General features: G+C 41.4%; 1 protein-coding gene and 1 non-coding gene across 3 annotated transcripts in view; one reads left to right on the top strand and one right to left on the bottom strand.

Moving 5' to 3' along the window:
- LOC131237704 (sulfhydryl oxidase 2-like) overlaps positions 1-25463 on the bottom strand; it is a 98205-nt gene that overhangs the window by 42225 nt on the left and 30517 nt on the right. The window lies entirely within an intron of this gene.
- On the top strand, positions 11300-11406 carry LOC131238326 (small nucleolar RNA R71). The gene has a single exon (XR_009167727.1). It is a non-coding gene; the product is annotated as a small nucleolar RNA R71 (small nucleolar RNA).

Here is a 25463-nt window from a genome sequence, read left to right on the forward strand (position 1 = left end):
GTTCATAAGATAAAAAAGACATGGATGAAGGGGAAAAACAAATATCAGCTTAATCTAAAACTTCTTTGGCCCCTAATAATTTTTCGATGATAGATGTTCAATTCACATTGTTTTCAATGGTGTGCTCCACTTAAGAATTGGATACACTCCATTTTTGGGATGAAGCCCTAAAATTATCTGTTGAAAGAGATGGACAGAGTGGATAAATTGCATGAATGACATTTGGGCCTACAAAGTTTACTCAGATCCGCTTCTACACCAGCCCATCCGCTTCCGAACCAGGTTTCAAGGCCTGGTGGTGGTACACCTACACAACGCAGGCCTCATCAATGCGCCACCCACACTGCCTTCATGTGACCTCTCTTAGGAACTGGTTTAACCTCAGCCCTTTATTTCTCAACAGTTAAATATATAAACATCCAACGACTCTATTTTAACTTCATACTACATGACCGGATCGGATCGGATCTGATCGGATGGATCCAATCGGATCGAATTCCGGATCAGATCGGTTCGGATTGACATTGATTCGAACTCGATTCGATGAATGGTCGGATCTAACTGATCCTACTCGAACCGCACAGATCCGCCTTTGGATCGGTTCGGATCCGTTGGATCGGGTCAGTTTCTGCCCAGCTCTACTTACTAGTGGTCTCAACCCGATTCGAATAGAAGACTCAATCCGAACCGTAACCAACCCGATCCTACTTGGTTTCCCTAACTGAGTCGGACTTGGTTCGGGTCAGGCCAGTAAAGAATTGGATCAGATCGAGTCAGCCCTACTGGACTTGGTCCCGGATTGGATCGAGTTCGGGTCAGGTACTTGAAAAAATCAGATCAAGTTGGACCCAATCCAATCCAACTCGACTTGACTCATGCCCACGTCTATCTAATATCCAGCCATTGAAAGTATCCACCTCTCTCTCTCTCGGGTAGATAATTTTTTTAATTTTTTTTTAGTTGCACCCTTTCTCTCCCATCTCTTTCTCCCCTCCTCTCTCCACTGCACGTGCCATGCCTACAATATTTATTTTTTTTGTCCGTTTTTTCTTAGAAGGGAAATCAGAAAAAGTTATGTAAAACGTAAGTTGATTCTTTCCACGTTTGGCAAGAGTAGATCAAAGTCCACCGTCCAAGGGAATACCCTCATCAATCAGACCCGTTAGTTTTGTTGGCCCAATTGTGGATGGACCATGGTACAAAAATTCCACAGATTGGATGACCCACCGGGCCCGCTACGGTTATCAAACGAACGGCTGGCATAGGTAACCCCACCTGTTCACATTCAAGGAGCAGAAATCTTGGACATTTTATCTTAATTGTGCAATTTTCGCAAGAGACATCCATAGGTCTCCATGTTAGATGAACGGCCAGTAACAGTGACAGTAAGGTGTGTCCAGGTGTATAACTGATGCTTTGAAGACTACAATATCCAGTGGTCTCGCGGACTATTAAATTATTTCGCCTGTCCAAAACAGAAGACGTAATCCAACTTGTGAGGCTTGTGGAAGGGTGGCCCACCACCTTTTTGACTGTTTCTTTAAAATTAGGGTTTGATGCGTAATACTTATAAATGGTAACATAGGGCAAATTTAGGAGGCGTTTGGAGGTTTGTGTTCTCACATATATAGCATTGAAGGTATGGTGTGTCTCTTGGAAGCGGATGCTCGGGGCTGTGTGGGGCCAATAAAGATGTCCGTGAGAAATCCACTCCGTCCATCTATTTTTCAAGATCACAATATGATATGAATCTAAAAATTAGGCAGATCCAAAAATCATGTGGGCCATACCACACCAACCATTTGGGATTGACCTGGGGTAACAGAAGTTTTTTTTATCAGGATGATATTTGTTCCGATTGTTTATCCGAGTGTTATAATCCTATGAACGGTTTGGATCGTATATAAACATCATGGTCAACTCTAGAAAGGTTTCAATAGCGGACATTTTTCCCATTGTTTCATTGGTGTGGCCCACCTGAGTTTTTTATCTGGCTGATTTTTATAATCCTATCCTATTGTGGTCTTTCAAAACAGATGGACGGATTGGATTTGTCACGGACATCTCTTTGAGCCTCTCACAGCCCCAGGCCCGGGTCGCACCCAAACTGCTTCCGTTTCTCTTGTAGAAAATTAAGAGGCAATAAATAAACGGCTATGATTTGTTCGAATGTTAGGTAGACCATTAAGATTACATTTGTACGCTCTCGTTGGCTTTTCTGGAAGGTTGGGTGGACCACATACCCACAGCCATTTGGAGTTGGGACATGACCTGTGCATGTTGTCCTTGTTAGCTTGTATGCATATGCAAGTTTCGTGTACGCCGGATCCTTGCTCTTGCTCGGGTGGTAGACTCTCGAGAGTTTCAACGGCCGGTAAGGGTTCGAGTATCCATAGGTGGTGAAAGCCCACTACGGCGTGAGTGTGTGGGGGTGCGTGAGCGTGTGCGTGTGTAAAAAACAAAGCAAAAAGTTTCGTGTACGCCATGCATGGAAGCGGATAGAAACAAGAAGTGCAGTCGCGCGATTGTACTTTCCAAGGAAATTCACGCGCATGCTTGCCGGCGTGGCACGCAGGTATGAGACAAAATCAGCTCATCAGGTGGGCCCCCGTGTGAAGATATCCGGTGCACAAAACAGGAATGACGTCGCATCTGGTAGGTCACGGCTACGCAGGCATATTGTATTTGAATATTGTTAGCCGGCTTTTTTTAACCATTCATTTCTTTTGTTCATACGTGGTGCATTTTATCCACCAACCATTTTGATTTTCGGGCCAGAGAATATAGATAGTAGGGCTTGCTTGATGAGCAGCTTGGATCCTCCACACGGGTGCATGTTCGTACATGTAAGCTGCAAATCACTCGAAATTGCATTCTCATTTTGATTTTGGGGCCAGAGAATATAGATAGTAGGGCTTGCTTGATGAGCAGCTTGGATCCTCCACACGGGTGCATGTTCGTACATGTAAGCTGCAAATCACTCGAAATTGCATCCATGAGAATGTAGTTCCAAGAAAATTGAAGAGAAACTAACACTCCTCCCAAAATGTGATTTGATCGGAAAATGGCTCAAGGATCCAATATCACTGGGGGAGTGTTTTTTTTTTTTCTTCTTTTTTTTCAAAGGTTAATTTACACTATTACCCTCATTCAGTGCATTTGTATGAACATTATATTACGTTCAATTTAGAAAATAATTTTACATTCGTAAGTATGTTTAACCTATCGTGCAGTCATGGTATGATAAATCAACAACCCAGGTGGCAGGGCCAACCCTGAGGGTTCAGTCCACAAAGCAAAATAAATCAACAACCCAGGTGGCAGAGCCGACCATGAGGGTTCAGTCCACAAAGCAAAATAAATCAACAAGCCAAGTGGCAGGGCCGACCATGAGGGTTTAGTCCACAAAGCAAAATAAATCAACAACCCAGGTGGCAGGGCCAGCCATGAGGGTTCAGTCCACAAAAAATTAAAAATAAATAAATAAAAGTAAAACTAATGCAGAAATTAAATTATGCTAATATGGAAAATAGATTCAGCGAATGATCTTTGTGATCAAACAACAACTATAGGACAACCATAGCACTTGGGTGATAAAATCCCAAGCAAGGCAACCTTATGTCATAGTTAGTACTTGAAAGACCCAATTGAATTTATTTTCAAAGAAAAAGAAAAGAAAAAAGAAAAAAATAATAATAATAAAAATCTACAGAAAATCTGGAGAGTTTAGAAGAAAACTTACCTTAGTTATCTTGCACAAATCTGATTTATCTTAGTCTCTCCCCGGCAACGGTGCCAAAAACTTGATTGCTTGCCTCTAAGTGCAGAGGTTCATAAGTAATATCCTGTGAATACAGGGTCGATCCCACAGGGAGATGAATTGCGAGAAGGAAAAAATCAAATGCAAAACAAACTAAGTAATAAAAACTAAACTGATGATTTGATTTTGGGATTTTTGAATGGATGTAATTCAACTGAATAAAATAACACCCAAGCTTCAAAGTTCCACACATAGGTTAATGTTCCAAAATCATGATGACTTGGATAACATAACTAGGATCTGATCACTATGGTCAGCCTAATCGGAAAATAAAACACTTTAAATATTTTAATAAATGATATAAAAGATTAGAAAATAATGGATTTGCACCATTGGCATATATTCTCAAGCGCCAGTGATTTTAAGTATTCAATATCTATAGGATAATGAATATCAAAGAAATATAACAGGCTGAGAACCTCTCCTATCTAGGAAATCTGATTGATCTAGGGTAAGCCTATCTATCAATGTAGATTTCAAATGATGGAAACATATGGATCTTACAAGAGGATAAAAAAAAAAAACCTAAATAATAGATAATATGCATACACCATTATTCTCATCATTAAAACAATCAATCATTATAATCTTAAAAAATTATTAAACCCATGTGCTTCCCTTCTAGCTTGGGCTAGAAGGAACTTAGAAACACATAATTAAATTGCAGAAATAAAAAGCAACAAGAAAGAAAGAAAAAAAATGCAAATAGAAAGGATCTAAAATAAAAAACAACAACTTATAAAGCTTTAATAAAACTAAAAATTCTTTAAAAACCCTAAATATTACTCTTGAATGCTTTGAATGATGTTTAAGAATGCCCTAGGAGGCCCTATTTATAAGTAGGGAACTCCAATTTTCGTACAAAGTTGAAAACCCTAGAAAACGCCTCAAATATACGTATTTTTTCAAAATAGACTTCTCGCTGCATAGTTCGTTTAAAACAAACTTCCTGCTGCGTAGTTTTCCAAAATAAACTTCACAGCTTCAGAATACACTTTTTCAGGACGATTTCAAGATTCTTCACTTCAAATCTTCGATTCTCTTCATTCCTCACTTGATTTTCTTGGATCTGTGGCATGTGAATACTTCAATCTTGATCTCCTAAGATCCATTCCTTGCCTTGGTGATTTTTGAGCATCAAATTCTTACTTTTTAACACCCTTTTTCAATCCAAGCTCTTAAATTCACCTTGCAACACATACATGAGTAAAATAGAATATTAAGATGATTTATGTTCATAAAACTAAGATATAAATGGGAAAAATTATGCAATATTTGAGTCTCAACACACCCCCCCAACAAGCATTTTGCTAGTCCCGAACAAAATAAGCGAAGAAGAAAAATAAAAATAAAAATAAAAAATAATTCTAGAAACAAAATTAAAATGAAAACAAAATTCTAACTACACCACTTTCGCAAGTAATCTCGATTGCATTTAGCATATGCAATAAGCCTTTAAACCCCTAGGTTTTCCCTAGTGGACGAGTTATAGTCTCGTGAGGGTTTATAGAAATGTTATCCACAAACATTGAAAATAAGAAAAATATTTCAACACTAAGAAATTTATACAATTATGCCTCCATTCATCATATGAATTCCAAAACAAAACAATACTTACCCTAAGTCTGAAGTTAGCTAGAATCTTAATTTTTTAATCCATTACATCCTTGAGTTCAGAAACCTAATCAAAATTTAGAATAGTTATGATCTAATATACTTAGGTGCTCTATGACACTAGTCTAACTTTGAGAAATATGCATGTTCCCTATCCTAACTCTTTTCAATCATCCCAAGAATATGAAATCTCTAGTTATCTCATTTTTTTATGATATTTCTTCTTTTATCATCATATCCTCATTATTATAGACCACTCTTAGATGAAGATTCCCATCGAGTTTGCTTCATAACCTAAGGTATCGTACTTGTAATGGTAACAGTAATGGATACTTAGGTATTCTTACTCCGGATTACTGACACGATTGTTATAGTCATTGCATTCATGCTCTATAATAAAAATTTCTTTTTTTCCATCACTCTTTTTTTTTTCCTTTAATATTCTCTCTTTTAAACATATATCAATGGTACTAGTTCATTCAATCTTGTTTGAATCAAAAGTTGTTATTCTAGTTCACATATCATATTCTTCACTTAGTTAGATAGGGTGTATTGTGAATTCAATACATCAAATTACAACTCACTTTAAACTAGTGATTAGATAATTGAACTCAAGTTTATAATTTTCAGTTGTCAGAATTCTGACTACTATAAATATTAACTTTGCCTTTGGAATTCGCATAATATCATGTTCACATTCTTGTATATAAAAATATTATTTTGAAAATGTTAAATTTTTTTTTCATAAACCTAAAAAAAAAAACTTAAACCTAACTGAAACCTAAAAATAATAAAAATAATAATAAAATAAACTGAAACCCCTCCCCCCCCAAAAAAAAACTTTCATATAGATGACTATCCACACCCCCCAACCTAAAATCTACATTGTCCCCAATGTAATAATAATGTAATGCAGAGAATAATAAAAATAAAAGAAAGGGTGGATAGTACTTGCAATGAAAAACTAACCTGTTATGTGACACTAAAAAAATTGAATATGATACAAATCCTACACAAATGCTCCGTCAAACCAGGAGCATCATTCTGAATATTCTGGCTCATGAAGATGGACGGACTCCTCTCCCAAATGAAAGTTTTTCACATAAGGCTTCAATCTCTGACCATTAACCTTGTACACATTGTCATTACGTGGATTCTCAATTTCAACAGCCCCATGAGTATAAACATTCTTCACAATGAAGGGGCCTGTCCATCTTGATCTTAACTTTCCCAAAAAGAACTGGAGACGGGAATTGTACAATATGACCTTTTGCTGAAGTTCAAAATTCTTTCTCAAGATATTTTTGTCATGAAAAGCTTTGGTCCTCTCTTTGTAGATTTTAGAATTTTCATAGGAGTCTCTCCTCAACTCCTCTAATTCATTTAACTCTAATTTTCTTTATCCACTTACTTAATCCATATCAAAGTTTAATTTCTTTATTGCCCAGTAGGCTCTATGTTCCAATTCCACAGGCAAGTGGCAAGCCTTCCCATACACCAATCTGTATGGAGACATTCTAATCGGGGTCTTATAAGCAGTCCTATAAGCCATAAAGCGTCGGATAGTCTGAGGGACCATTCCTTCCTATCTGGCCTTATAGTTTTCTCTAAAATGTGTTTGATTTTTCGATTAGAAATATCATCTTGCCCACTCGTTTATGGGTGGTATGGGGTACTTACTTTATGCTTGATGTCATATTTCTTCATCAAAGCTTCAAATGTCCTATTGCAAAAGTGAGACCCGCCATCACTAATGATGGCCTTTGGAGTTCCAAATCTAGCAAAAATATTTTCCTTGAGGAATCGTATGACCACTTTGTTGTCATTGGTCCTACTTGGAACTGCCTCAATCCACTTTGAAACATAGTCCACACCAACCAATATATAAAGAAATCCAAAAAGAAGATGAAAACGGACCCATAAAATCAATACCCCAACAATAAAAAATCTCCAATGGTAAAATTAGGGATAAAGGCATCATGTTGCGCCAGGACACTCTTCCCAACCTTTGACATCTATCACAAGCAACACAGAAAGCATGGGTGTCTTTAAACATAGTGGGCCAGTAAAAACCACACTGCAGGATTTTTACAGTGATTTTCTTAGTAGAAAAATGGCCACCACATGCTTCCATGTGACAAAAAGAAATAACACTTCGAACTTCATCCTCTGGGACATAACGTCTAAAAATTTGATCAGTCCCATATTTATATAAATATGGGTCATCCCAGAAGAAGTTCCTAACCTCAGTTTCAAAACGCTTTCTATCTTGTGACTTCCAATGATATGACATTTTTCCCGTTACAAGATAGTTTACTATATCCGCATACCAAGGCAATTTGGAGATCGCAAATAATTTTTCATCAGGGAAAGTGTCCTGGATATGTATCTCTTCAATGGAATCATCTAACACCAATCTAGAAAGGTGATCGGCCACTACGTTTTTTACTCTTTTCTTATCTTTTATCTCTAAGTTAAATTCTTGGAGTAGGAGGATCCATCTCAAAAGTCTCGGCTTTGCATCCTTCTTAGATAACAAATATTTCAAAGCCGAGTGGTCCGTGAAAATGACCACTTTGGATCCCAGCAAGTAGGACCTAAACTTATCCAAAGCAAAAACTACTGCAAGTAACTCTTTTTCAGTTGTCGAGTAGTTCACTTGGGCCGAGTTTAGAGTTCTACTCGCATAGTGAATAACGTAGGGCCGTTTTTCTTTCCTTTGGCCCAAAACAGCCCCTATGACATAATCACTTGCATCACACATTAGTTCAAAAGGAAGTGTCCAATCTGGTGGACGCATGATAGGTGCAGTGGTAAGGGATGATTTAATTTTATTAAAGGCACTTGCACACTCATCTGTCCACTTAAATGGAACATCCTTTTGAAGAAGATTAGTCAAGGGTCTAGTAATGACACTAAAGTCCTTGATAAATCTTCTATAAAAACCAACATGCCCTATAAGTGATCTAATATCTCTAACAGTTCGGGGGATAGGTAGATTAGCTATAATGTCGAGTTTTGAGCGATCTACCTCGATTCCATTTTTGGAGATAACATGGCCCAAAATAATTCCCTTTTGAACCATGAAATGACATTTCTCCCAATTTAAGACAAGGTGTTTCTCTTCACACCTAGACAAGACAAGAGATAAATTATTGAGGCATTCCTCAAAACTACTCCCAAATACAGAGAAGTCGTCCATGAAAACCTCAAGAAACTTTCCAACCATATTTGAAAAAATACTTAACATACACCGTTGGAAAGTTGCTGGGGTGTTACACAATCCAAATGGCATCCGTTTGAAAGCAAACGTGCCAAATGGACAAGTGAACGTGGTTTTCTCTTGGTCTTCCAGGGCTATCTCTATTTGGTTATATCCAGAATATCCATCAAGAAAACTACAAAAGGAGTGACCTGCTACCCTCTCTAAAACTTGATCAATGAATGGTAGAGGGAAATGGTCCTTCTTTGTAACCTGGTTCAATTTTCTATAGTCAATGCAAACACGCCAACCAGTGGTGACACGTGTTGGTATGAGTTCATTATTAGAATTCTGCACAATAGTTATTCCAGATTTCTTTGAGACTACTTGAGTTGGACTCACCCAAACACTATCGGATATTAGGTAGATGATTCCCACATCTAATAATTTGATCACCTCATTTTTTACAACTTCCATCATATTTGGATTGAGACGCCTTTGAGGTTGTCTAATTGGTTTGGTATCCTCATCGAGGTGGATCCGATGAGTGCATACGGAAGGGCTTACACCCTTGATGTTAGAAATGGTCCAGCCCAAGGCTCCTTTGTGGTCCCTTAGAACTTTCAACAATTTAATCTCTTGATCCTTGTCTAAAAATGAAGAGATCACCACAGGATAATTTTTATTTTCACCTAAGTATACATACTTAAGCTCATTTGGTAGTGATTTTAAATCAAGCTTTGGATCATTGGTTGGTGATGGCAGAGGTCGTAAGTCCTTGATAGATAGGATTTGAGTACGCGGTCTCCATTGGTATATACCAATGTCCTGGGTGGTAGTGCTCTCATTATCATCAAAAATTTCAGCAAGCATTTTTTTTAAATCAGAATTTTTCAAGTCTCCAATGACTTGAATCAATTCCTCAGTCAGACTAAGTTCTAATTCCTCTTCTTCTATCAAGCAGTCCATGAAATTCAACTCATGGATCTCATTATTATCAATGGGCTGCTTACATAGATTGAAAATATTTAGCTCTAGAGTCATGTTACCAAAAGACAAGTTCATCATTCCATTCCTGCAATTTATGATTGCATTTGAAGTTGCTAGGAATGGGCGGCCTAAAATGATGGGAACTTGAGCACTAGCATTTACACATGGTTCAGTGTCTAGTACAATAAAATCCACGGGGAAGTAGAATTTCTCCACTTGGACTAGCACGTCCTCTAAAATTCTCCTTGGTACCTTAATAGAGCGGTTAGCGAGTTGGAGTGTAATCGTGGTTGGTTTAAGCTCGCCTAACCCCATTTGTTTGTAAACTGAATAAGGTACTAAGTTGACACTTGCACCCAAATCTAGCAAAGCATGCTCAATTTGGAAATTCCCAATAATACAAGGAATAGTGGGACTTCCCGGGTCTTTGTATTTGGGTACAACCCTTTGTTGAATGATAGCGCTCACTTTCTCAGTAAGGAAGGCCTTTTTGTGCACATTTAATTTCCTCTTTACAGTGCACAAGTCCTTGAGATATTTAGCATATGATGGAATTTGTCTAATGACATCAAGCAGAGGAATATTAACAGTAACCTTTTGGAGCACATCCAACACCTCTTGATATTTCATGGGAACAATCAGATTTCGAAGTCTAAATGGGAATGGAACTGGAGGCTCATATGACTTAGTCTCTTTATCCTTTTGCTGTTGCGGCTCTTGAACCATAGCCGGTTCATCATTTTCTTGAGACAGTGACTCATCCTCCGGTATTTCTACCGGTTGCATTATCTTGTTATCGACCTCTTTTCCACTTCTTAAGGTAATGATAGCCTTAGCTTATTCATGATGTAACTCACTTGGATTTGAGTCTCTAATGAAATGTGTGTTTCTAGAGTTTGGCACAGGTTGAGAAGGAAGAGTGTCTTTTTTCCTAGCATTTAGTTGAGTCTCAATCCTAACCACAGCTGTCTTTAATTCCTGATTTGATTAGATTAGAGACTGATTCATTTGAGCTTGAGAGTTCATGAATGTGGTTAATGCATCTTCCACAGATGATCGCTTTGGCGGGGGCACATATGGTGCATTGTTAGGTGCCCCAAAGAAGTTATTTTGTGGAGGCATTTGAGGTGCATTGGGCACATTAATTTGTGGTCCATTCCTCCAACTAAGATTAGGATGGTTACGCCAATTTGGATTGTACGTGTTTCCCAATGGTTGCATAACTGACCTTTGGTAATTATTTATAGCATTTGCTTGATCATACTCATGCGTGATATTTTGTACAACTGATATTATTGGACAATCCTTTGTGTCATGGTCTGTACCACCACAAATGCTACAAAAATTACCTAAGGAAGTGTTTGCTTTAACCATATCAACCTTCCTAATTTTCAAGGCTTCGACCTTTCTAGCCAATGCAGCGAATTTTGCATTAAGGTCGTCTTCCTCTCTTAGGACATACATTCCCGCTTTCTCTCTAGGAATGGGTCTAGTTTGGTCTGATTTAGCAGAGACATCCTATGTCTGCGTATTCTCTGCTAACATATCTAAAAAATCCCAAGCCTCATTATGATCTTTATCAAGAAAGGTTCCACCACACATCATCTCTATGAACTGACGGGTATCCATGGTGAGCCCCCTTTCGGAAAGCATCAATCACGTGCCATGGTTCATAACCATGATGTAGACAAGTAATTAAAATATCTTTGAAGCGCTCCCAAGCTTGAAAAAATAGTTCATTCCCCTTTTGGGAGAATGACATGATTTCTTATTTTAGTGCATTTGTTTTGTGCTCGGGAAAGAACTTTTTAAAAAACTCTCTACTTAAGGCTTGCCATGAAGTGATAGTATTAGGTCTTAGAGAGTTGAGCCATGCTTTGGCCCGATCCTTTAGAGAAAATGAGAATAACCTAAGCTTAAGTACATCCCTATTGCCATTGTTTACTTGTAATGTTGCAATTACTTCCTCAAAGTCCTTGAGGTGCAAGTAGAGACTTTCAGAATCTAAGCCATGAAATTTAGGAATTAATTGAATCACACCTGGTTTAAAATCAATGTTCCTTGTGTGAGCAGGGAACACTATGCAAGATGGTAAAGTTGATCTCTCAGGGTGTAAATGTTCACGTAAAGTCCATGGTTGATTTAACAAATTCCTATGAACTTCATTTTCATCCTCAAGAGGAGGATTATTTTGATTTATAGTTGGATCTGGCAGATTTGGATTTGGATTATCAACTGGGTCTGTCATGGAATCCAAGTGATGTTGAGTGCCTCTTCTAAGTGAATGATCAAGGCCTGGAACTAGTCCCCCTTCAGAGGAGAGTCGATTGTTTTGATCCCTACTCCAACGGGACATAAACCATCCACACCACACAACAAATACCACTAATTCAAATAAGATGTATGATACTTAAAATAAAAATAAAAACTTAACCAACAACTCAGGTGGCAAGGCCGAACATGACGGTTCAATCCACAAAGTAAAAATAAATCAACAACCCAGGCGGCAGGGCCAACTATGAGGGTTCAAACCACAAAGCAAAAATAAAAAATAAATCAACAAAAATAAAACTAATGCAGAAATTAAACTATACTAATCTAAAAAATAGATTCACCAGATGATCGTTGTGATCAAACAGCAACTGTAGGACAACCATAGCACTTGGGTGATAAAATCCCAAGCAGGGTAAATTAAACTATGCTAATCTGGAAAAAAGATTCAGTAGATGATCTTTGTGATCAAACAGCAACTGTAGGACAACCATAACACTTAGGTGATAAAATCCCAAGCATGGCAACCTTATGTCATAGTTAGTGCTTGAAAGACCCAACTAAATTTATTTTTAAAGAAAAAAATAAAAAAATTAAAAAAAAAAATCTACAGAAAATCTGGAGGGTTTAGAAGAAAACTTACCTTAGCTATCTTGCATGGATCTGATCTATCTCAGTTTCTCCCCGGCAACGGCGCTAAAAACTTGATTGCTTACTTCCAAGTGCAGAGGTTCATAAGTAATATCCTGTGAATACAGGGTCGATCCCATAGGGAGATGAATTGCGAGAAGGAAAAAATCAAATGCAAAACAAACTAAGTAATAAAAACTAAACTGATGATTTGATTTTGGGATTTTTGAATGGATGTAATTCAACTGAATAAAAAACACCCAAGCTTCAAAGTTTCACACATAGGTTAATGTTCCAAAATCATGATGACTTGGATAACACAACTAGAATCTGAGCACTATGATCAGCCTAATCAGAAAATAAAACACTTTAAATACTTTTAATAAATGATATAAAAGATTAGAAAATAATGGATTTGCACCATTGACATATATTCTCAAGCGCCAGTGATTTTAAGTATTCAATATCTATAGGATAATGAATATCAAAGAAATATAATAGGTTGAGAACCTCTCCTATCTAGGAAATATGATTGATCTAGGGTAAGCCTATCCATCAATGTAAATCTCATATGATGGAAACATATGGATCTTACAAGAGGATAAAAAACAAAACCTAAATAATAGATAATATGCATACACCATTATTCTCATCATTAAAACAATCAATCATCATAATCTTAAAAAATTATTAAACCCATGTGCTTCCCTTCTAGCTTGGGCTAGAAGGAACTTAGAAAAACATAATTAAATTGTAGAAATAAAAAGCAACAAGAAAGAAAGAAGAAAAAACTGCAAATAAAAAGAATCTAAAATAAAAAAAAAATAACTTATAAAGCTTTAATAAAACTAAAAACTCTTAAAAAACCCTAAATATTGCTCTTGAATGCTTCTAATAATGTTTAAGAACGCCCTAGGAGGCCCTATTTATAAGTAGGGAACTCCAATTTTCGTACAAAGTTGAAAACCCTAGAAAACGCCTCAAATATACATATTTTTCCAAAATAGACTTCTCGCTGCATAATTCGTTTAAAACAGACTTCCTGCTGCGCAGTTTTTCAAAATAAACTTCACAGCTTCAGAATACACTTTTTCAGGATGATTTCAGGATTCTTCACTTCAAATCTTCGATTCTCTTCATTCCTCGCTTAGTTTTCTTGGATCTTTGGCATGTGAATTCTTCAATCTTGATCTCCTAAGATCCATCCCTTGCCTTGGTGATTTTTGAGCATCAAATTCTTACTTTTTAATACCCTTTTTCAATCCAAGCTCTTAAATTCACCTTGCAACACATACATGAGTAAAATAGAATATTAAGGTGATTTATGTTCATAAAACTAAGATATAAATGGAGAAAATTATGCAATATTTGAGTCTCAACAAGTATGAAAAACTTATATTTTATGATAATCTTGTTGATCGTCTGACTATCGACATATGTGCGCCAACTCAGAGTTAATAAGGTCAGAACGACACATGGGCTTATGCTTTCTTGAATTGGACCCTTACGGATCAATTCCTCTATTTATCCTTATAGAATATCGCACAGTTTCGAACCCATCTGAGAGTGAGGATGATTGGGTAAGTTGTACCCTAAGATAAGGTTGATATGGTGTTGAATATCTCATATGGGAGGCTGTAAGGCCTGTATCCTAAACTGTACCATTTCGTAGATTCTCGCGATCCTCCCCGTCGAATTTCGACAACCCACGACTTATAATCGGCATTTACGCGCGACTCTAAGTTGTATCCCATAAATCTGAGTCAACTTGACCTGAGACTTGTACCCTAGCAACCGCGCTGTCGCCGCAGTTCCAACGCCGCGTCTCGCTCGCTGATGCGATACCCAGGTCAGGAGTTGTGGATCCGCGTTCATTTCGAGAAAACACCACACGTTGTGAATCTCTACAACCCATCACATCAATCAATCAAAGTACAACCCCATCACTCTATCTCATCCCTAAGTACTCAAGTCATCCCCCAAGTCAACTCTCTCTTACACAACCCATACCATCCATCACCCATTACTCCATCCATCACCCATCCCTCTCTCCTTACATCTCCTTTCTCTCTCATTCTTTCTACCATTTTTCCAAGCAACCCCAAGGAGAGAAATGTCCTAGCTAAGGAGAGATAAGAGAGGAGCCTAGTGTAGCCCACTTCCTACCACCCAATCTCTCGTCCTAACAATCCAACCTTCATCAACTTCCAATAAAAGGAGAGTCAAGGAGTTTAGGAGACCAAGGAGCCAAGAAGAAGGCCATAGGTGGGTGATCCTAGAATTTCTACCATTGATTTTATGATTTGAGGGCCCACATGTGGTGGGACCCATCTTAATGTATACTTTGTATCGTAGAAGGGAGCTCATAGTGGCGGAGCCCCCTCCATCGCACGCTGTAAGACCCGTGTCCTAATCCGTACTGTTCCGTTAGCTTCCGCGGTCCTTCCGGTCAAATTCCGGCAACCTTCGCACTGTATTCGGTGTTTGCGCACGATCCTAAGCCAGGTCCCGCACACCGACGTCGGCTTGGTCTGAAAGTTATATCATAGCGACCGCGTCGTCGCCGCGGTTCCAATGCCGTGACTTGCGCACCGAACCGATACCTAGGTAAGAAGATGCCGATCAGCGTTTATTCCGAAGAAACACCGCGCGTTGCGGATTTCGAGGGAATCTCTACTATTAGTCCCATCAATCAACCATTAAAGCATCCCATACCTCAAGTACATCAACCCATCCCCACCTTTTTCAAAAGTCCACCATTCTTTCCACCTCACCACTCCTCTTTTCCAAATTTCAACAACAACCATACACCTTTTCACAATTTTCAACCCAAACCATCCCCCATCACTCCATCACCCATCTCTTTCTCTCTCTCTCTCTCTCCCTTTACAACTATCTCTCTTATTCTTTTTTTTCAAAAATCCAAATCCAAGAGAGAGCACCATACGTATGAGTCCCCCATGGTGAGAAAACTTCATTTGTGAGGTCCACCTTTCCCACCCCTTCATCTCTCATCTCAACCATCCATTTCTCATCTTCCTCCATCAAAGGGTAGCTCAAGGAGCTAAGGAAGCCAAGGGAGCAAGAAGATCTAGCGGTGGGTGTTTGGATAGGATAGATTTTGATGCTTTTAAGTTGGGCCAAGTGAGGCCAACCGATCAATGGTTTGGATCTCACTTTGGACCCTAAGATGTGGCCAATGGCCCACTTGGATCATCATGATCATTCCATGATGGGGCCATTCTCCATGGACCCCATCATGATGTTTATTTCTTTACATGCTTAAGGTCATTTAGACCATTTATTTTAGTGGAGAAAGGATCTCCACCGTTGGATTTCAATTCCATGGGCCCCACATGTAATGGGACCCACTTGATGTATGATTTAGTGCAAGGGAGGGCCCATAGTGCCGGGGTCCCTCCATCACACGGTCTCACTCTCTATCTCTCTCCCTTTTATCTTTTTTTTTTTTTTTTTGTAATACTGAGGTTATGTGGCCCACTTGAATGGACCCCACCATGAGGTAGGTATTTTATCCAAATCATTTAAAAGTGGGGCCCACCTTACATGTGTAGTTCCATGCCATCCATCACTTGGTGGCCCACCTAAGCAGGGCCCATCTCCAAGGAATATGGAACGTCCAGCTTCCCTGGACGTTGCTGGAAAGGAAACACAAATATCAACTTTTCCAAAGTTTTGGGGTGGCCCACTTGTGTAGGCTCCACCCTGATGTATGTATTAAATCCATGCCGTCCATTCTTTTCCCAAACCTGTTTTAGGCGTTGAGCCAAAAGATGGGGTTAATCAGACCTTCAGGCGGCCCATACCATAGTAAATGGTGATTTTCACCATTGAAAACTTCCTTGATTGGGTGTACATTGAAATATGTCCAATATTGGACTTGAACTGCTCGTGGTGAGCCAGGGGAGAACATTGGACGGCGTAGATTCATTGGATGTGGACCCCACCTGCAAAATCCATGGAAAAACGTAAATCAAAAAAAAAAAAAAAAAAACAGCAGCAGCTGCTGCTGCTGCTGCGTCAGAAGCGCAGCAGGCGCTGCCTGCGCCAGCGTCCGGGCGGACGGGTCCGTGATGGTTATATGTCATCTAACCCGTTCATCGGGTGGGCCACTACCTGACGTGGGCCCACCCCAAAAATCAGGTTGATCCAAGACTCAGGTGGCCCACACTGTAGGAAACAGTTGGATGGGACTCCTACCCTTGAAATTCTTTTGGGGTCCACGGAAGTTTTGGATCAGGGTGAAATTTGTTTTCACCCTTCATCTTGGCCCACGTGGCCTTATCAACGGGTTGGATGGAAAGCAAACATTATGGTGGGCCCCACATGGAGCCCACAGTGATGTAAGTGCTTTAGTCTCACCGTCCGCCTGGACGGTGGACGTGGAGCCACTGTGATGAATGTGTGGGCCCACTGTGATGAGTGTGTGGGCCCACTGTGATGTGTGCGTGTGTGTGTGTGTGTATATATATATATATATATGTATATAATATCATATTTCATATAATATTATATATATGCATTATGTATATATATTATATACTATATAGATATTATATACTATATTATATGTATATTTTTTTTACTAATGTTGAGGCCCGTGATTGAGGCCCACCTCAGTACTTGTGACCCATGGTTGAAGCCCACTTTGATGTATATAAAAGGCCCATGGGTCGAGGCCCATTTAATGTATTAGGGGCCCATGGGTCGAGGCCCATTTAAGGTAATGGGGCCAATGAGTTGAGGCCCATTTGATGTGCACATGGGGCCCAATTGGTGAGGCCCATTTGATACATATAAGGCCCAGGTGAGTAGACCCATTTGATGTACATATGGAGCCCAACTGTCGAGGCCCATTTGACACGTGTAAGGCCCATAAGCTTAGGCCTATTTGATATGTTCTGAAGCCCCCGGGTTATAGCCATTGCAATGTGCATAAGGCCCATTGGTGTGGCCCACTTAATGAATGTAAGGCCCATATGACTTGGCTAATTTGATGTATTTAAGGGCCCAATGGATGTACCTAAGGTCCATTGCAATGTGTGATCCCAAAATAACTTATGAAATGATATTTGTGGCAGTCGTGCCTTGGGAGCAATGTTGGTTTGACGTCCACATTGTAAGTGTAGTGTGGTTAAATGTCCGCATTATGACTTTCCCTTGGGCCCACTGATAGGCCCATATGTGTAATATGTAGGCCGTCTAGGCCCGTCTTCATTATGAGCATCATCCACCCCATGTGACATATTTAATTCCATGATTCATGATCATATGCATCATACGTATGTTTGATATGAGAAATGACCGATCATAGCATAGCCTTGGGCGGATTGTTTAGGGGCTCCCGAGCGGGTGTTGCCCTACATGAGCGCACGATATGCGCGGGATTGAGCATGAGTGAATAGTGTGATTCATGCATTCGCATTGTGTGGTATAGTTCTGTACGCCCTAGCGACATCGGGGTCGCTCCACAGACGTATCGTGGTTGGCGGGATTGGATCTGAAATCTTTTCTACATGGGGTGCGATAGATATCCCGGTGAAAGTCCCTAAACCCTTATGGTACCAAGAGGTTGCTCCAACGTCTGGCCGAGTGGGTGCATGAGCGGTGAGTGCCGATTTGCATCTCCCACTATGTTGGGTCGGTTGGAAGGGGGTGCGCCTTACCCGCCCGAGAGTAGGCTAGACTGAGTTCGACCGGCTCGAGGAATGGGTCCGCTATTGAGGAGCGAGCCCGATATTGGCGGGCGGATAGTGAGGTCTTTTCCACTCACCTTATTGCGCGCGATGGGGCGGCAATCTGGCTTGGAGTGTACTATCCCAGATTTGAGTCGTATTGACATGTGGACTTAGATGAGGATTTGTATGCTTGACTTGCATTTTGCATTGCATGGCCTTGGTATGGCCGACATCATTCTTTGCACCGCATGGCCTTGGTACGGCTAATGGGATTCTTAGCATTCATCAGCATGTTCCGCATTACTCTGATACTGCATAACTACATTATCACCTTGAGCATACACTTTCACCACCCTCTAAGCTTTATAAGCTTATGCCACGGCCGGCGTGCGGTGACGCGTTGGATCGCAGTGGAGGCTTGGACGCGTGACTGATCTTCTTTTGGAGTTTTGGTCTATCTTCATTGTATTTCTCTTATGCTCATTGTACTTGTAAAGTTTTTTGATTATAGTGGAAATGTGATGGAGTTTTTGGTTGTTGTTTGTGGGTTATGCCTTTGGTTATGCTTATTACGAATCAAACTGATGTTGAAAATCCTCCTTGTAGCATCCCAGGATCGGAACCTGGCGAATGGGCGCTGGGAGCCAAGAATGGGGTTCTACGGAGGCTGTCGGCGCCAGATTCAGCGATCGGGAATTTTGTGAGCCCGGTTTCCGAGTTTGGGGCGTGACACACGCCAATTCTTTTTTCTCTCTCTTTCCCTCTTATGATGACGAGTGGACCCACTTGATCTAGACCATCCGATCATGAGGCCCACCTCACTGCTGCCCATTTTTGGGCAGACCTTGGATGCAGGAAAATACAAATATCAGCTGATCTAAAACTCTGGTGGCCCACACCACGTGGGACCCACCTGCTATGTACATGGATCCACCGTCCATCAGCAGGACGGTGGTATCCACCTTGATATATGTATTGTAGGTGGCCCATCCACGTGGGACCGACCTGATGTGTGTGTTGCATCCATGAAGCCCCACCATTCAGCAGGGGACGGTGGGGCCTGGTGTGATGTATCTGAAATCCAGACCATCCATGTCATGTAGAGCCGACCTTGATCCACACCATCCCTCTTCAATGGTCCAGATCCAGCATGTGTGGTCTGCACCGTAGCGGCAGCAAATCTAGGCCGCTAACCATCTGGATGAAGGGACAAAACTAATATCAGCTTGAACCATGGTGGTGGGCCACACGTGTGGACCCACCTGATGTATGTCTTTCATCAAGGCCGTCCATCCCTGGACGTGGCCTTGTTTGGGAGAGAATCCACACCATCCAACCTGCTAGAAGGTGGAACCCAACTCGTTGCATGTATTCTATAACTAAGCTATCCGTTGTGGGGCCCACCCCACACGTGTTGAATGTGTGGAGGTGGGGCCCACTAGACGTATGTGTTGTTTATCACACTGTCCATTCATGGACAGTGACAGATGGGAGCCCACCTTGGGGTATCTGTATACCCTCTTTGCCCGTCCGTTTTGAGGGTGTGGACCCACCCCACACGTGTGACACGTGTGAGGGCGGGGCCCACCAGATATATGTGCTTTATATTCAAGCCATCCATCTAGCAGAGCTGGGACAGTGGGGCCATTGCAATCATGTCAGCAAGTTCCGTGGACCCCACATTGATGTATGTATTTTGTGTCCACATTGTCCATCGTTTTGTGGGTCGGATCATGAGGATTGTGTTAGATCCAAACCGTTCATCCACTTTCTGAGATCGTCTTAAGGCCTGAGATGAGTAATGAGGTAGATCTGCCTATCGGGTGGACCACACTGCAAACATTAGTGGAAGATGATCGTCCACCATTGAAACCGTTTAGAGTCATAGAAGTTTTGGATCAATATGAAATTTGTTTTCCTTTTAATTCAAGTATTTAAGACCTTATGAACAGATTGGATGGAAAATCAACGTTATGGTGGGCCCTGATCATGAGGCATGTGTTATATCTACTCCGTCCATCTGCGAGGACCACCTTGATGCATATATGGCCCAATATGATGTATTTGAGGCCCATTGTTGCGGCCTATGAGATGTGGCCCAATGTGATGTATTAACGGCCCATATGATGAGGGCCAATAAGATGTATTTGCGGCCCATTTGATGAGGCCCAACTTGATGTACACGTGGCCCATGTATGAGGCCCGATGTGATATATATGTGGCCATATGTGAGGCCCAATCTGATGTATATGAGGCCCATGGATGAGGCCCAATGTAATGTATTTATAGCCCATTTGGCAAGGCCTATTGTGGTGTATTTATGGCCCATGGGTTGTGGCCCATTGTAATGTATTTGAGGCACATGGGTTGTGGCCCAGTGTGACGTATGAGGTCCATGTGATGAGGCCCATTATGATGTATGAGACCCTTGTGTAAGGCCCATCGTGATTGTATAAGGCCCATTATGATTGTATGAGGTCCATTGAGATTGTATGTGGCCCATTATGTTGTGTATGAGACCCTTGTGTGAGGCCATGGGCCCACTATACGTTTAACTCTATCTGGGCCACTCTTTGGGAGTAATGTTAGTTAAATGTCTACATTTGATGGCAATGATGGTTAAATGTCCACATTGTGACCTTCCCTTAAGCCATTTGTTAGGCCGATTATGGAGGCTGATTATGGAGGCCAATTATCGATGCTGATTATCGGTGCCGATTATCGAGGCCGTTTATCAATGCTGATTATCGGTGCCGATTATCGATATTGTATCGATGCTGACTATCGATGCTAATTATTGATGCTGATTATTGAGGTCGATGCCGATTATCAATACCAGTTATCGATACCGATTATGAGTATGTGACAACATCATTTCATGATACATGCCTATACGCATCATCTGCATGTTTATTATGAGATGTGATTAACTATTGCATATACCATTGGGCGGATTATTATGAGACTCCCTGAGAGACGGAGTTGCCCCACATGAGCACACGGTATGCACAGGATTGATGCATGATTAGATTGTGTAACTCATGCATCTTGTATTTTGTGATATGATTATTATACGCCCTAGCGATATTAGGGCTGTGGCCTCCACAGGCATGTCGTGGATGGCTAAATGGGACACCGAAAATGTTTGGTTAGAGCATCTGGGCACGTTGGATGTCCGTGGGTGAAAGTCCCTAAACCTTCGTGGCCAGGAGACGCTCCAATGTCTAAACTGAGTGGATACATGAGTGACCGAATGCTGAATACTAGTAGGCCGCGTCTCCCACTATGTCGTGGTCGATTGGAAGGGGGTGTGGCCTTATCCGTCTGAGTGAGGGGGCTGTAAGCTAGGCTGAGTTTAACTAGCTCATAAATGGGGTCCGCTGTCGACGAGCCGGATAGGTATTTGCAGACTACTGTTTAGGTAGATAGTGAGGTCTTTTTTTACCACGCCCCAAACCCAGAAATCGGGCTCACAAAATTTTCGATTGCCGAATCCGGAATTGACAGTCTCCGTAGTACCCTATTTTCGGCTCCCAGCGCCCATATACCAGATTCCGATCCTAGGATCCTACAAGGAGGATTTTTCAATATATATTTGTCTCATAAAAAGCATAACCACAAGTATACCCAAATCACAAAGGCAACATCATTATCACATATCCACCAATATAAACAGTTGAATACAGTGCTGAAAGGAAAAAACATATGTCAAAAATCAAAGCTCCAAAAGTTCGCTGTACACTCCAAGCTTAACGTTGCTGCGACCTAACACCACTTGCACGCATCTATCGTGCATAAGCTTATAAAAAGCTTAGAGGGTGGTGAAAGTGTGTGCACAAGGTAAGTACCAAGTATGCAATACAATGCCATAAATCATACAGTATCGGAATAAGCGAAAATGCTGACAAGATCATGAATCATATGATATTAGAGTAAGCGAAAATACACTGGTAAATCCATGAGTGCCATCAGTCGTACCAAGGTTGTACGATGCATAGCATGAATGCTAACGGCCATATCAATGCAGAAACATGGTAACCCAAAATGCTAAATGCTACGGATGCAATGCAATATGCGGTGCGAATGAAATAACCAAGCTGGAGTAAAGTCGGGATGATAGTACGTAGTATCGCAGGCTATGGGGTCCATCACAAGGACTTCTATCCAAACCAGTCCTATACCTAAATTTGGATAGCCAGACTCAATGTAGTAGACTCCTGATCTCAAGTTTTTCACGTGCCCCAACTAAAATTCTTGCCATTACGAAGGTATACAATAATTAGTTGCGCACCACCAACCCGAGTGGATATTGAATGAATGAATGAATGAGTATGCACCTCCTGCTCAATAAGTTCACATATCAGTACCGTACGTCTCTGGGATCATCACCATGGTCTATTACACTCTATGTCAGTTTATCGTCCCTATTCGAACGCACAACTGCGTAAGTGGAAGAGACCTCACTATCTGCCTGCCAATATTGGTCCCAGCTCGCCGATAGCGGACCCATTCCTTAAGCTAGTCAAACTCAACGTAGATATTGCCCCCTTACTTAGGCAGGTAAGGTCACATTCCCTCTCAACCGACCACGACACAGTGAGAGACGTAACATATTGGTATACGGCCCTCATATGCTTATATATATCCATTCGGTTTAGATGTTAGGGCGTCCTCTGGTACCAAGAGGATTTATGAATTTTCACCCAGGGTCATCTATAACGGCCCGATGCTAGTAACAGATTTTCGGTGTCCCATCTAGCCATCCACGATATGCCTGTGGAGGCTATGACCCTGATGTCGCTAGGGCGTACAGTAATCACAACACACAATGCAAGATGCATGAGTCATACAATCCAGTCATGCATCAATCCTGCGCATACCGTGTACTCATGTCAGACAATCTCCACCTATTAAGGAGTCTCATAACAACATACCCAATGACATATACAATGGACAACCACATCTCATAACAAACATGTAGATGATGCATATGAGCATATACATGATGTTATGCTGTCACATACTCATAATCGGCATCGATAATCGGAATCGGCCTCGACAATCGTCATTGACAATCGGAATCGGCCTCGATAATCGGAGTCGGTAATCGGCCTAACAAAGGGCCTAAGGGAAGGTCACAATGTGGACATTTAACCATCATCGCCCATTAATGTGGACATTTAACCATCATTGCTCCCAAGGATTGGCCCACATAGAGTCAAACGTAAAGTGAACCCATGGCCTCACATAAAGGCCTAATATACATCGCAATGGGCCTCACTCATGAGCCTCATATACACAATTCGTGGGCCCTGCTCATGGGCTTCAAATATATAACATGTGGGCCCTACACATGGGTCTCATATGTATCAAATGGGCCACTATCTGGGCCTCGAATACATCAAATAGGCCACGCGTCATCGGGCCACACCAACTAAACCATTCATCTATTTAGAGATCTTTTTAGAGTATTTCCCAATCATATCAAAAGATCACTGGACCGCACTCCAAATAGCGGCGGAGATGATGATTGGAAGGTCATCTGGACCATAGCACAAATAACAGTGGTGATAATGATTTTCACGGTTAAACAAATCACAGGGCCCACCATAAAGTTTATTCTCCATCCAATCTGATCATAAGGTCACAAAGACCTGGATTAAGAGGGTAAACAAATATCATATTGATCCAAAAGCCTCTGTGACCCAAAAAGGGTTTCAATGGTGGACGTTCAATCTCCACTGTTTTTGGCAGTGTGGTCCATTGATAAATAGATCTACCTCATTTTTGTCTCAAGCCCTAAGATAAGCTCGCCAAATTGTTGGACGGTTTGGATATAACACAAATGTCAAGGTGGTCCCCACCCTCACACATGCAAGGTGGGTCCCATAGAACTTGCTACCGTCAATCACTACAGCTGAATGCTGCTGGGAGATGCACCAGCCAATCTGATTCTCATCAGGTGGGTCCCACCATTCTTCCACTTGACGGTGTGGATGTAAAACACTCACATCAAGGTGGGTCCCACCCACACGTGTGGGGTGGGCCAAACACACATCAAGGTGGATACCACCGTCTTGCTGCTGGACGGTGGATCCAAATACATAGCAGGTGGGTCCCACGGTTACTGACGTGAGGTGCAACAGCTGATTGCTGCTGGGCTGCTGCCCCACAGATGGACGGTTAGGATTTAACACATACATTAGTGGCCCACACAACTTGCTGACATCAGTCAATAGGTGGGACCCACCGTCCCTATCAATGGACGGTATGGATCATGCAACACATACATCATAGTGGGGATTCACGTCCCACGTGGAAGGCCACACATGTGGCCGTCCTCACGCCAGCCCTGGATGGTCGACCAGGTTATAAGGCACATACATCACTTGGGTCTCACCATCCAAACCATTAGATGGTGTGGCTGGACGGTGTGGATCCTGCACATGCAAAGTGGGTCCACACGTGTGGCCCACCAGATATATGTATATAATATATGTATTATATATAAAAAAAAAATTAAAAAAAGGCTTTCAAGCCTATGGCCTTCTCAATCTGGACAGACAGTCAAGGTGCGCTCCCACGGCACTTGCTGGTGGGGTCCACATATATGGACGGCTTTGATGAAACACATGCCACATGTGGGTCCTCGCCCAGGTGGACAGACGATGTGGATGTACCCCACATCTAGTGGGTCCCACGGATGGTGTGTATAATACACATACGTCACAGCAGCCCACAGGGCATGCTGACCCAATACGGCAGTTATATAATTGGTTGAGGTATACCAGCCAATCCGCTTCCAGGTAAGTGGATCAGCTCGAGATAGAGTTGGTATTTGTATTTTCTCTTCATCTGGGGTCTGTCTAGGAAGCACGGCTAGGATAATACAGTGACGTCAGTGGGTCCCACCGTCCAGGAACTGGACGATGCAGACACCACGTATGTACATCACAGTGGTCCTAGGGATGTGGGTAAAACATATACATCATGCGGGCCATACACACACACACCACCCCCCCCAGGTGGGCCACACACCTCATCATCAACAATATAAAAAATTGCATCACATGTATGCCATCAAGGTGGGCCATTAGCCATACGTAGGGACCAAGATGGGATCTTCACCATTGATTGGTGTGTCCTAGTTACCCTATTCAAGAAAATGAAAGGATCCACCTAAAGAACACCCATTGTTTGCTTCATCTTGGATTCTCCTTATCTTTAGCTCCAATGG

Source organism: Magnolia sinica, chromosome 2, assembly GCF_029962835.1.
Source record: "Magnolia sinica isolate HGM2019 chromosome 2, MsV1, whole genome shotgun sequence".
NCBI lineage: Eukaryota > Viridiplantae > Streptophyta > Magnoliopsida > Magnoliales > Magnoliaceae > Magnolia > Magnolia sinica.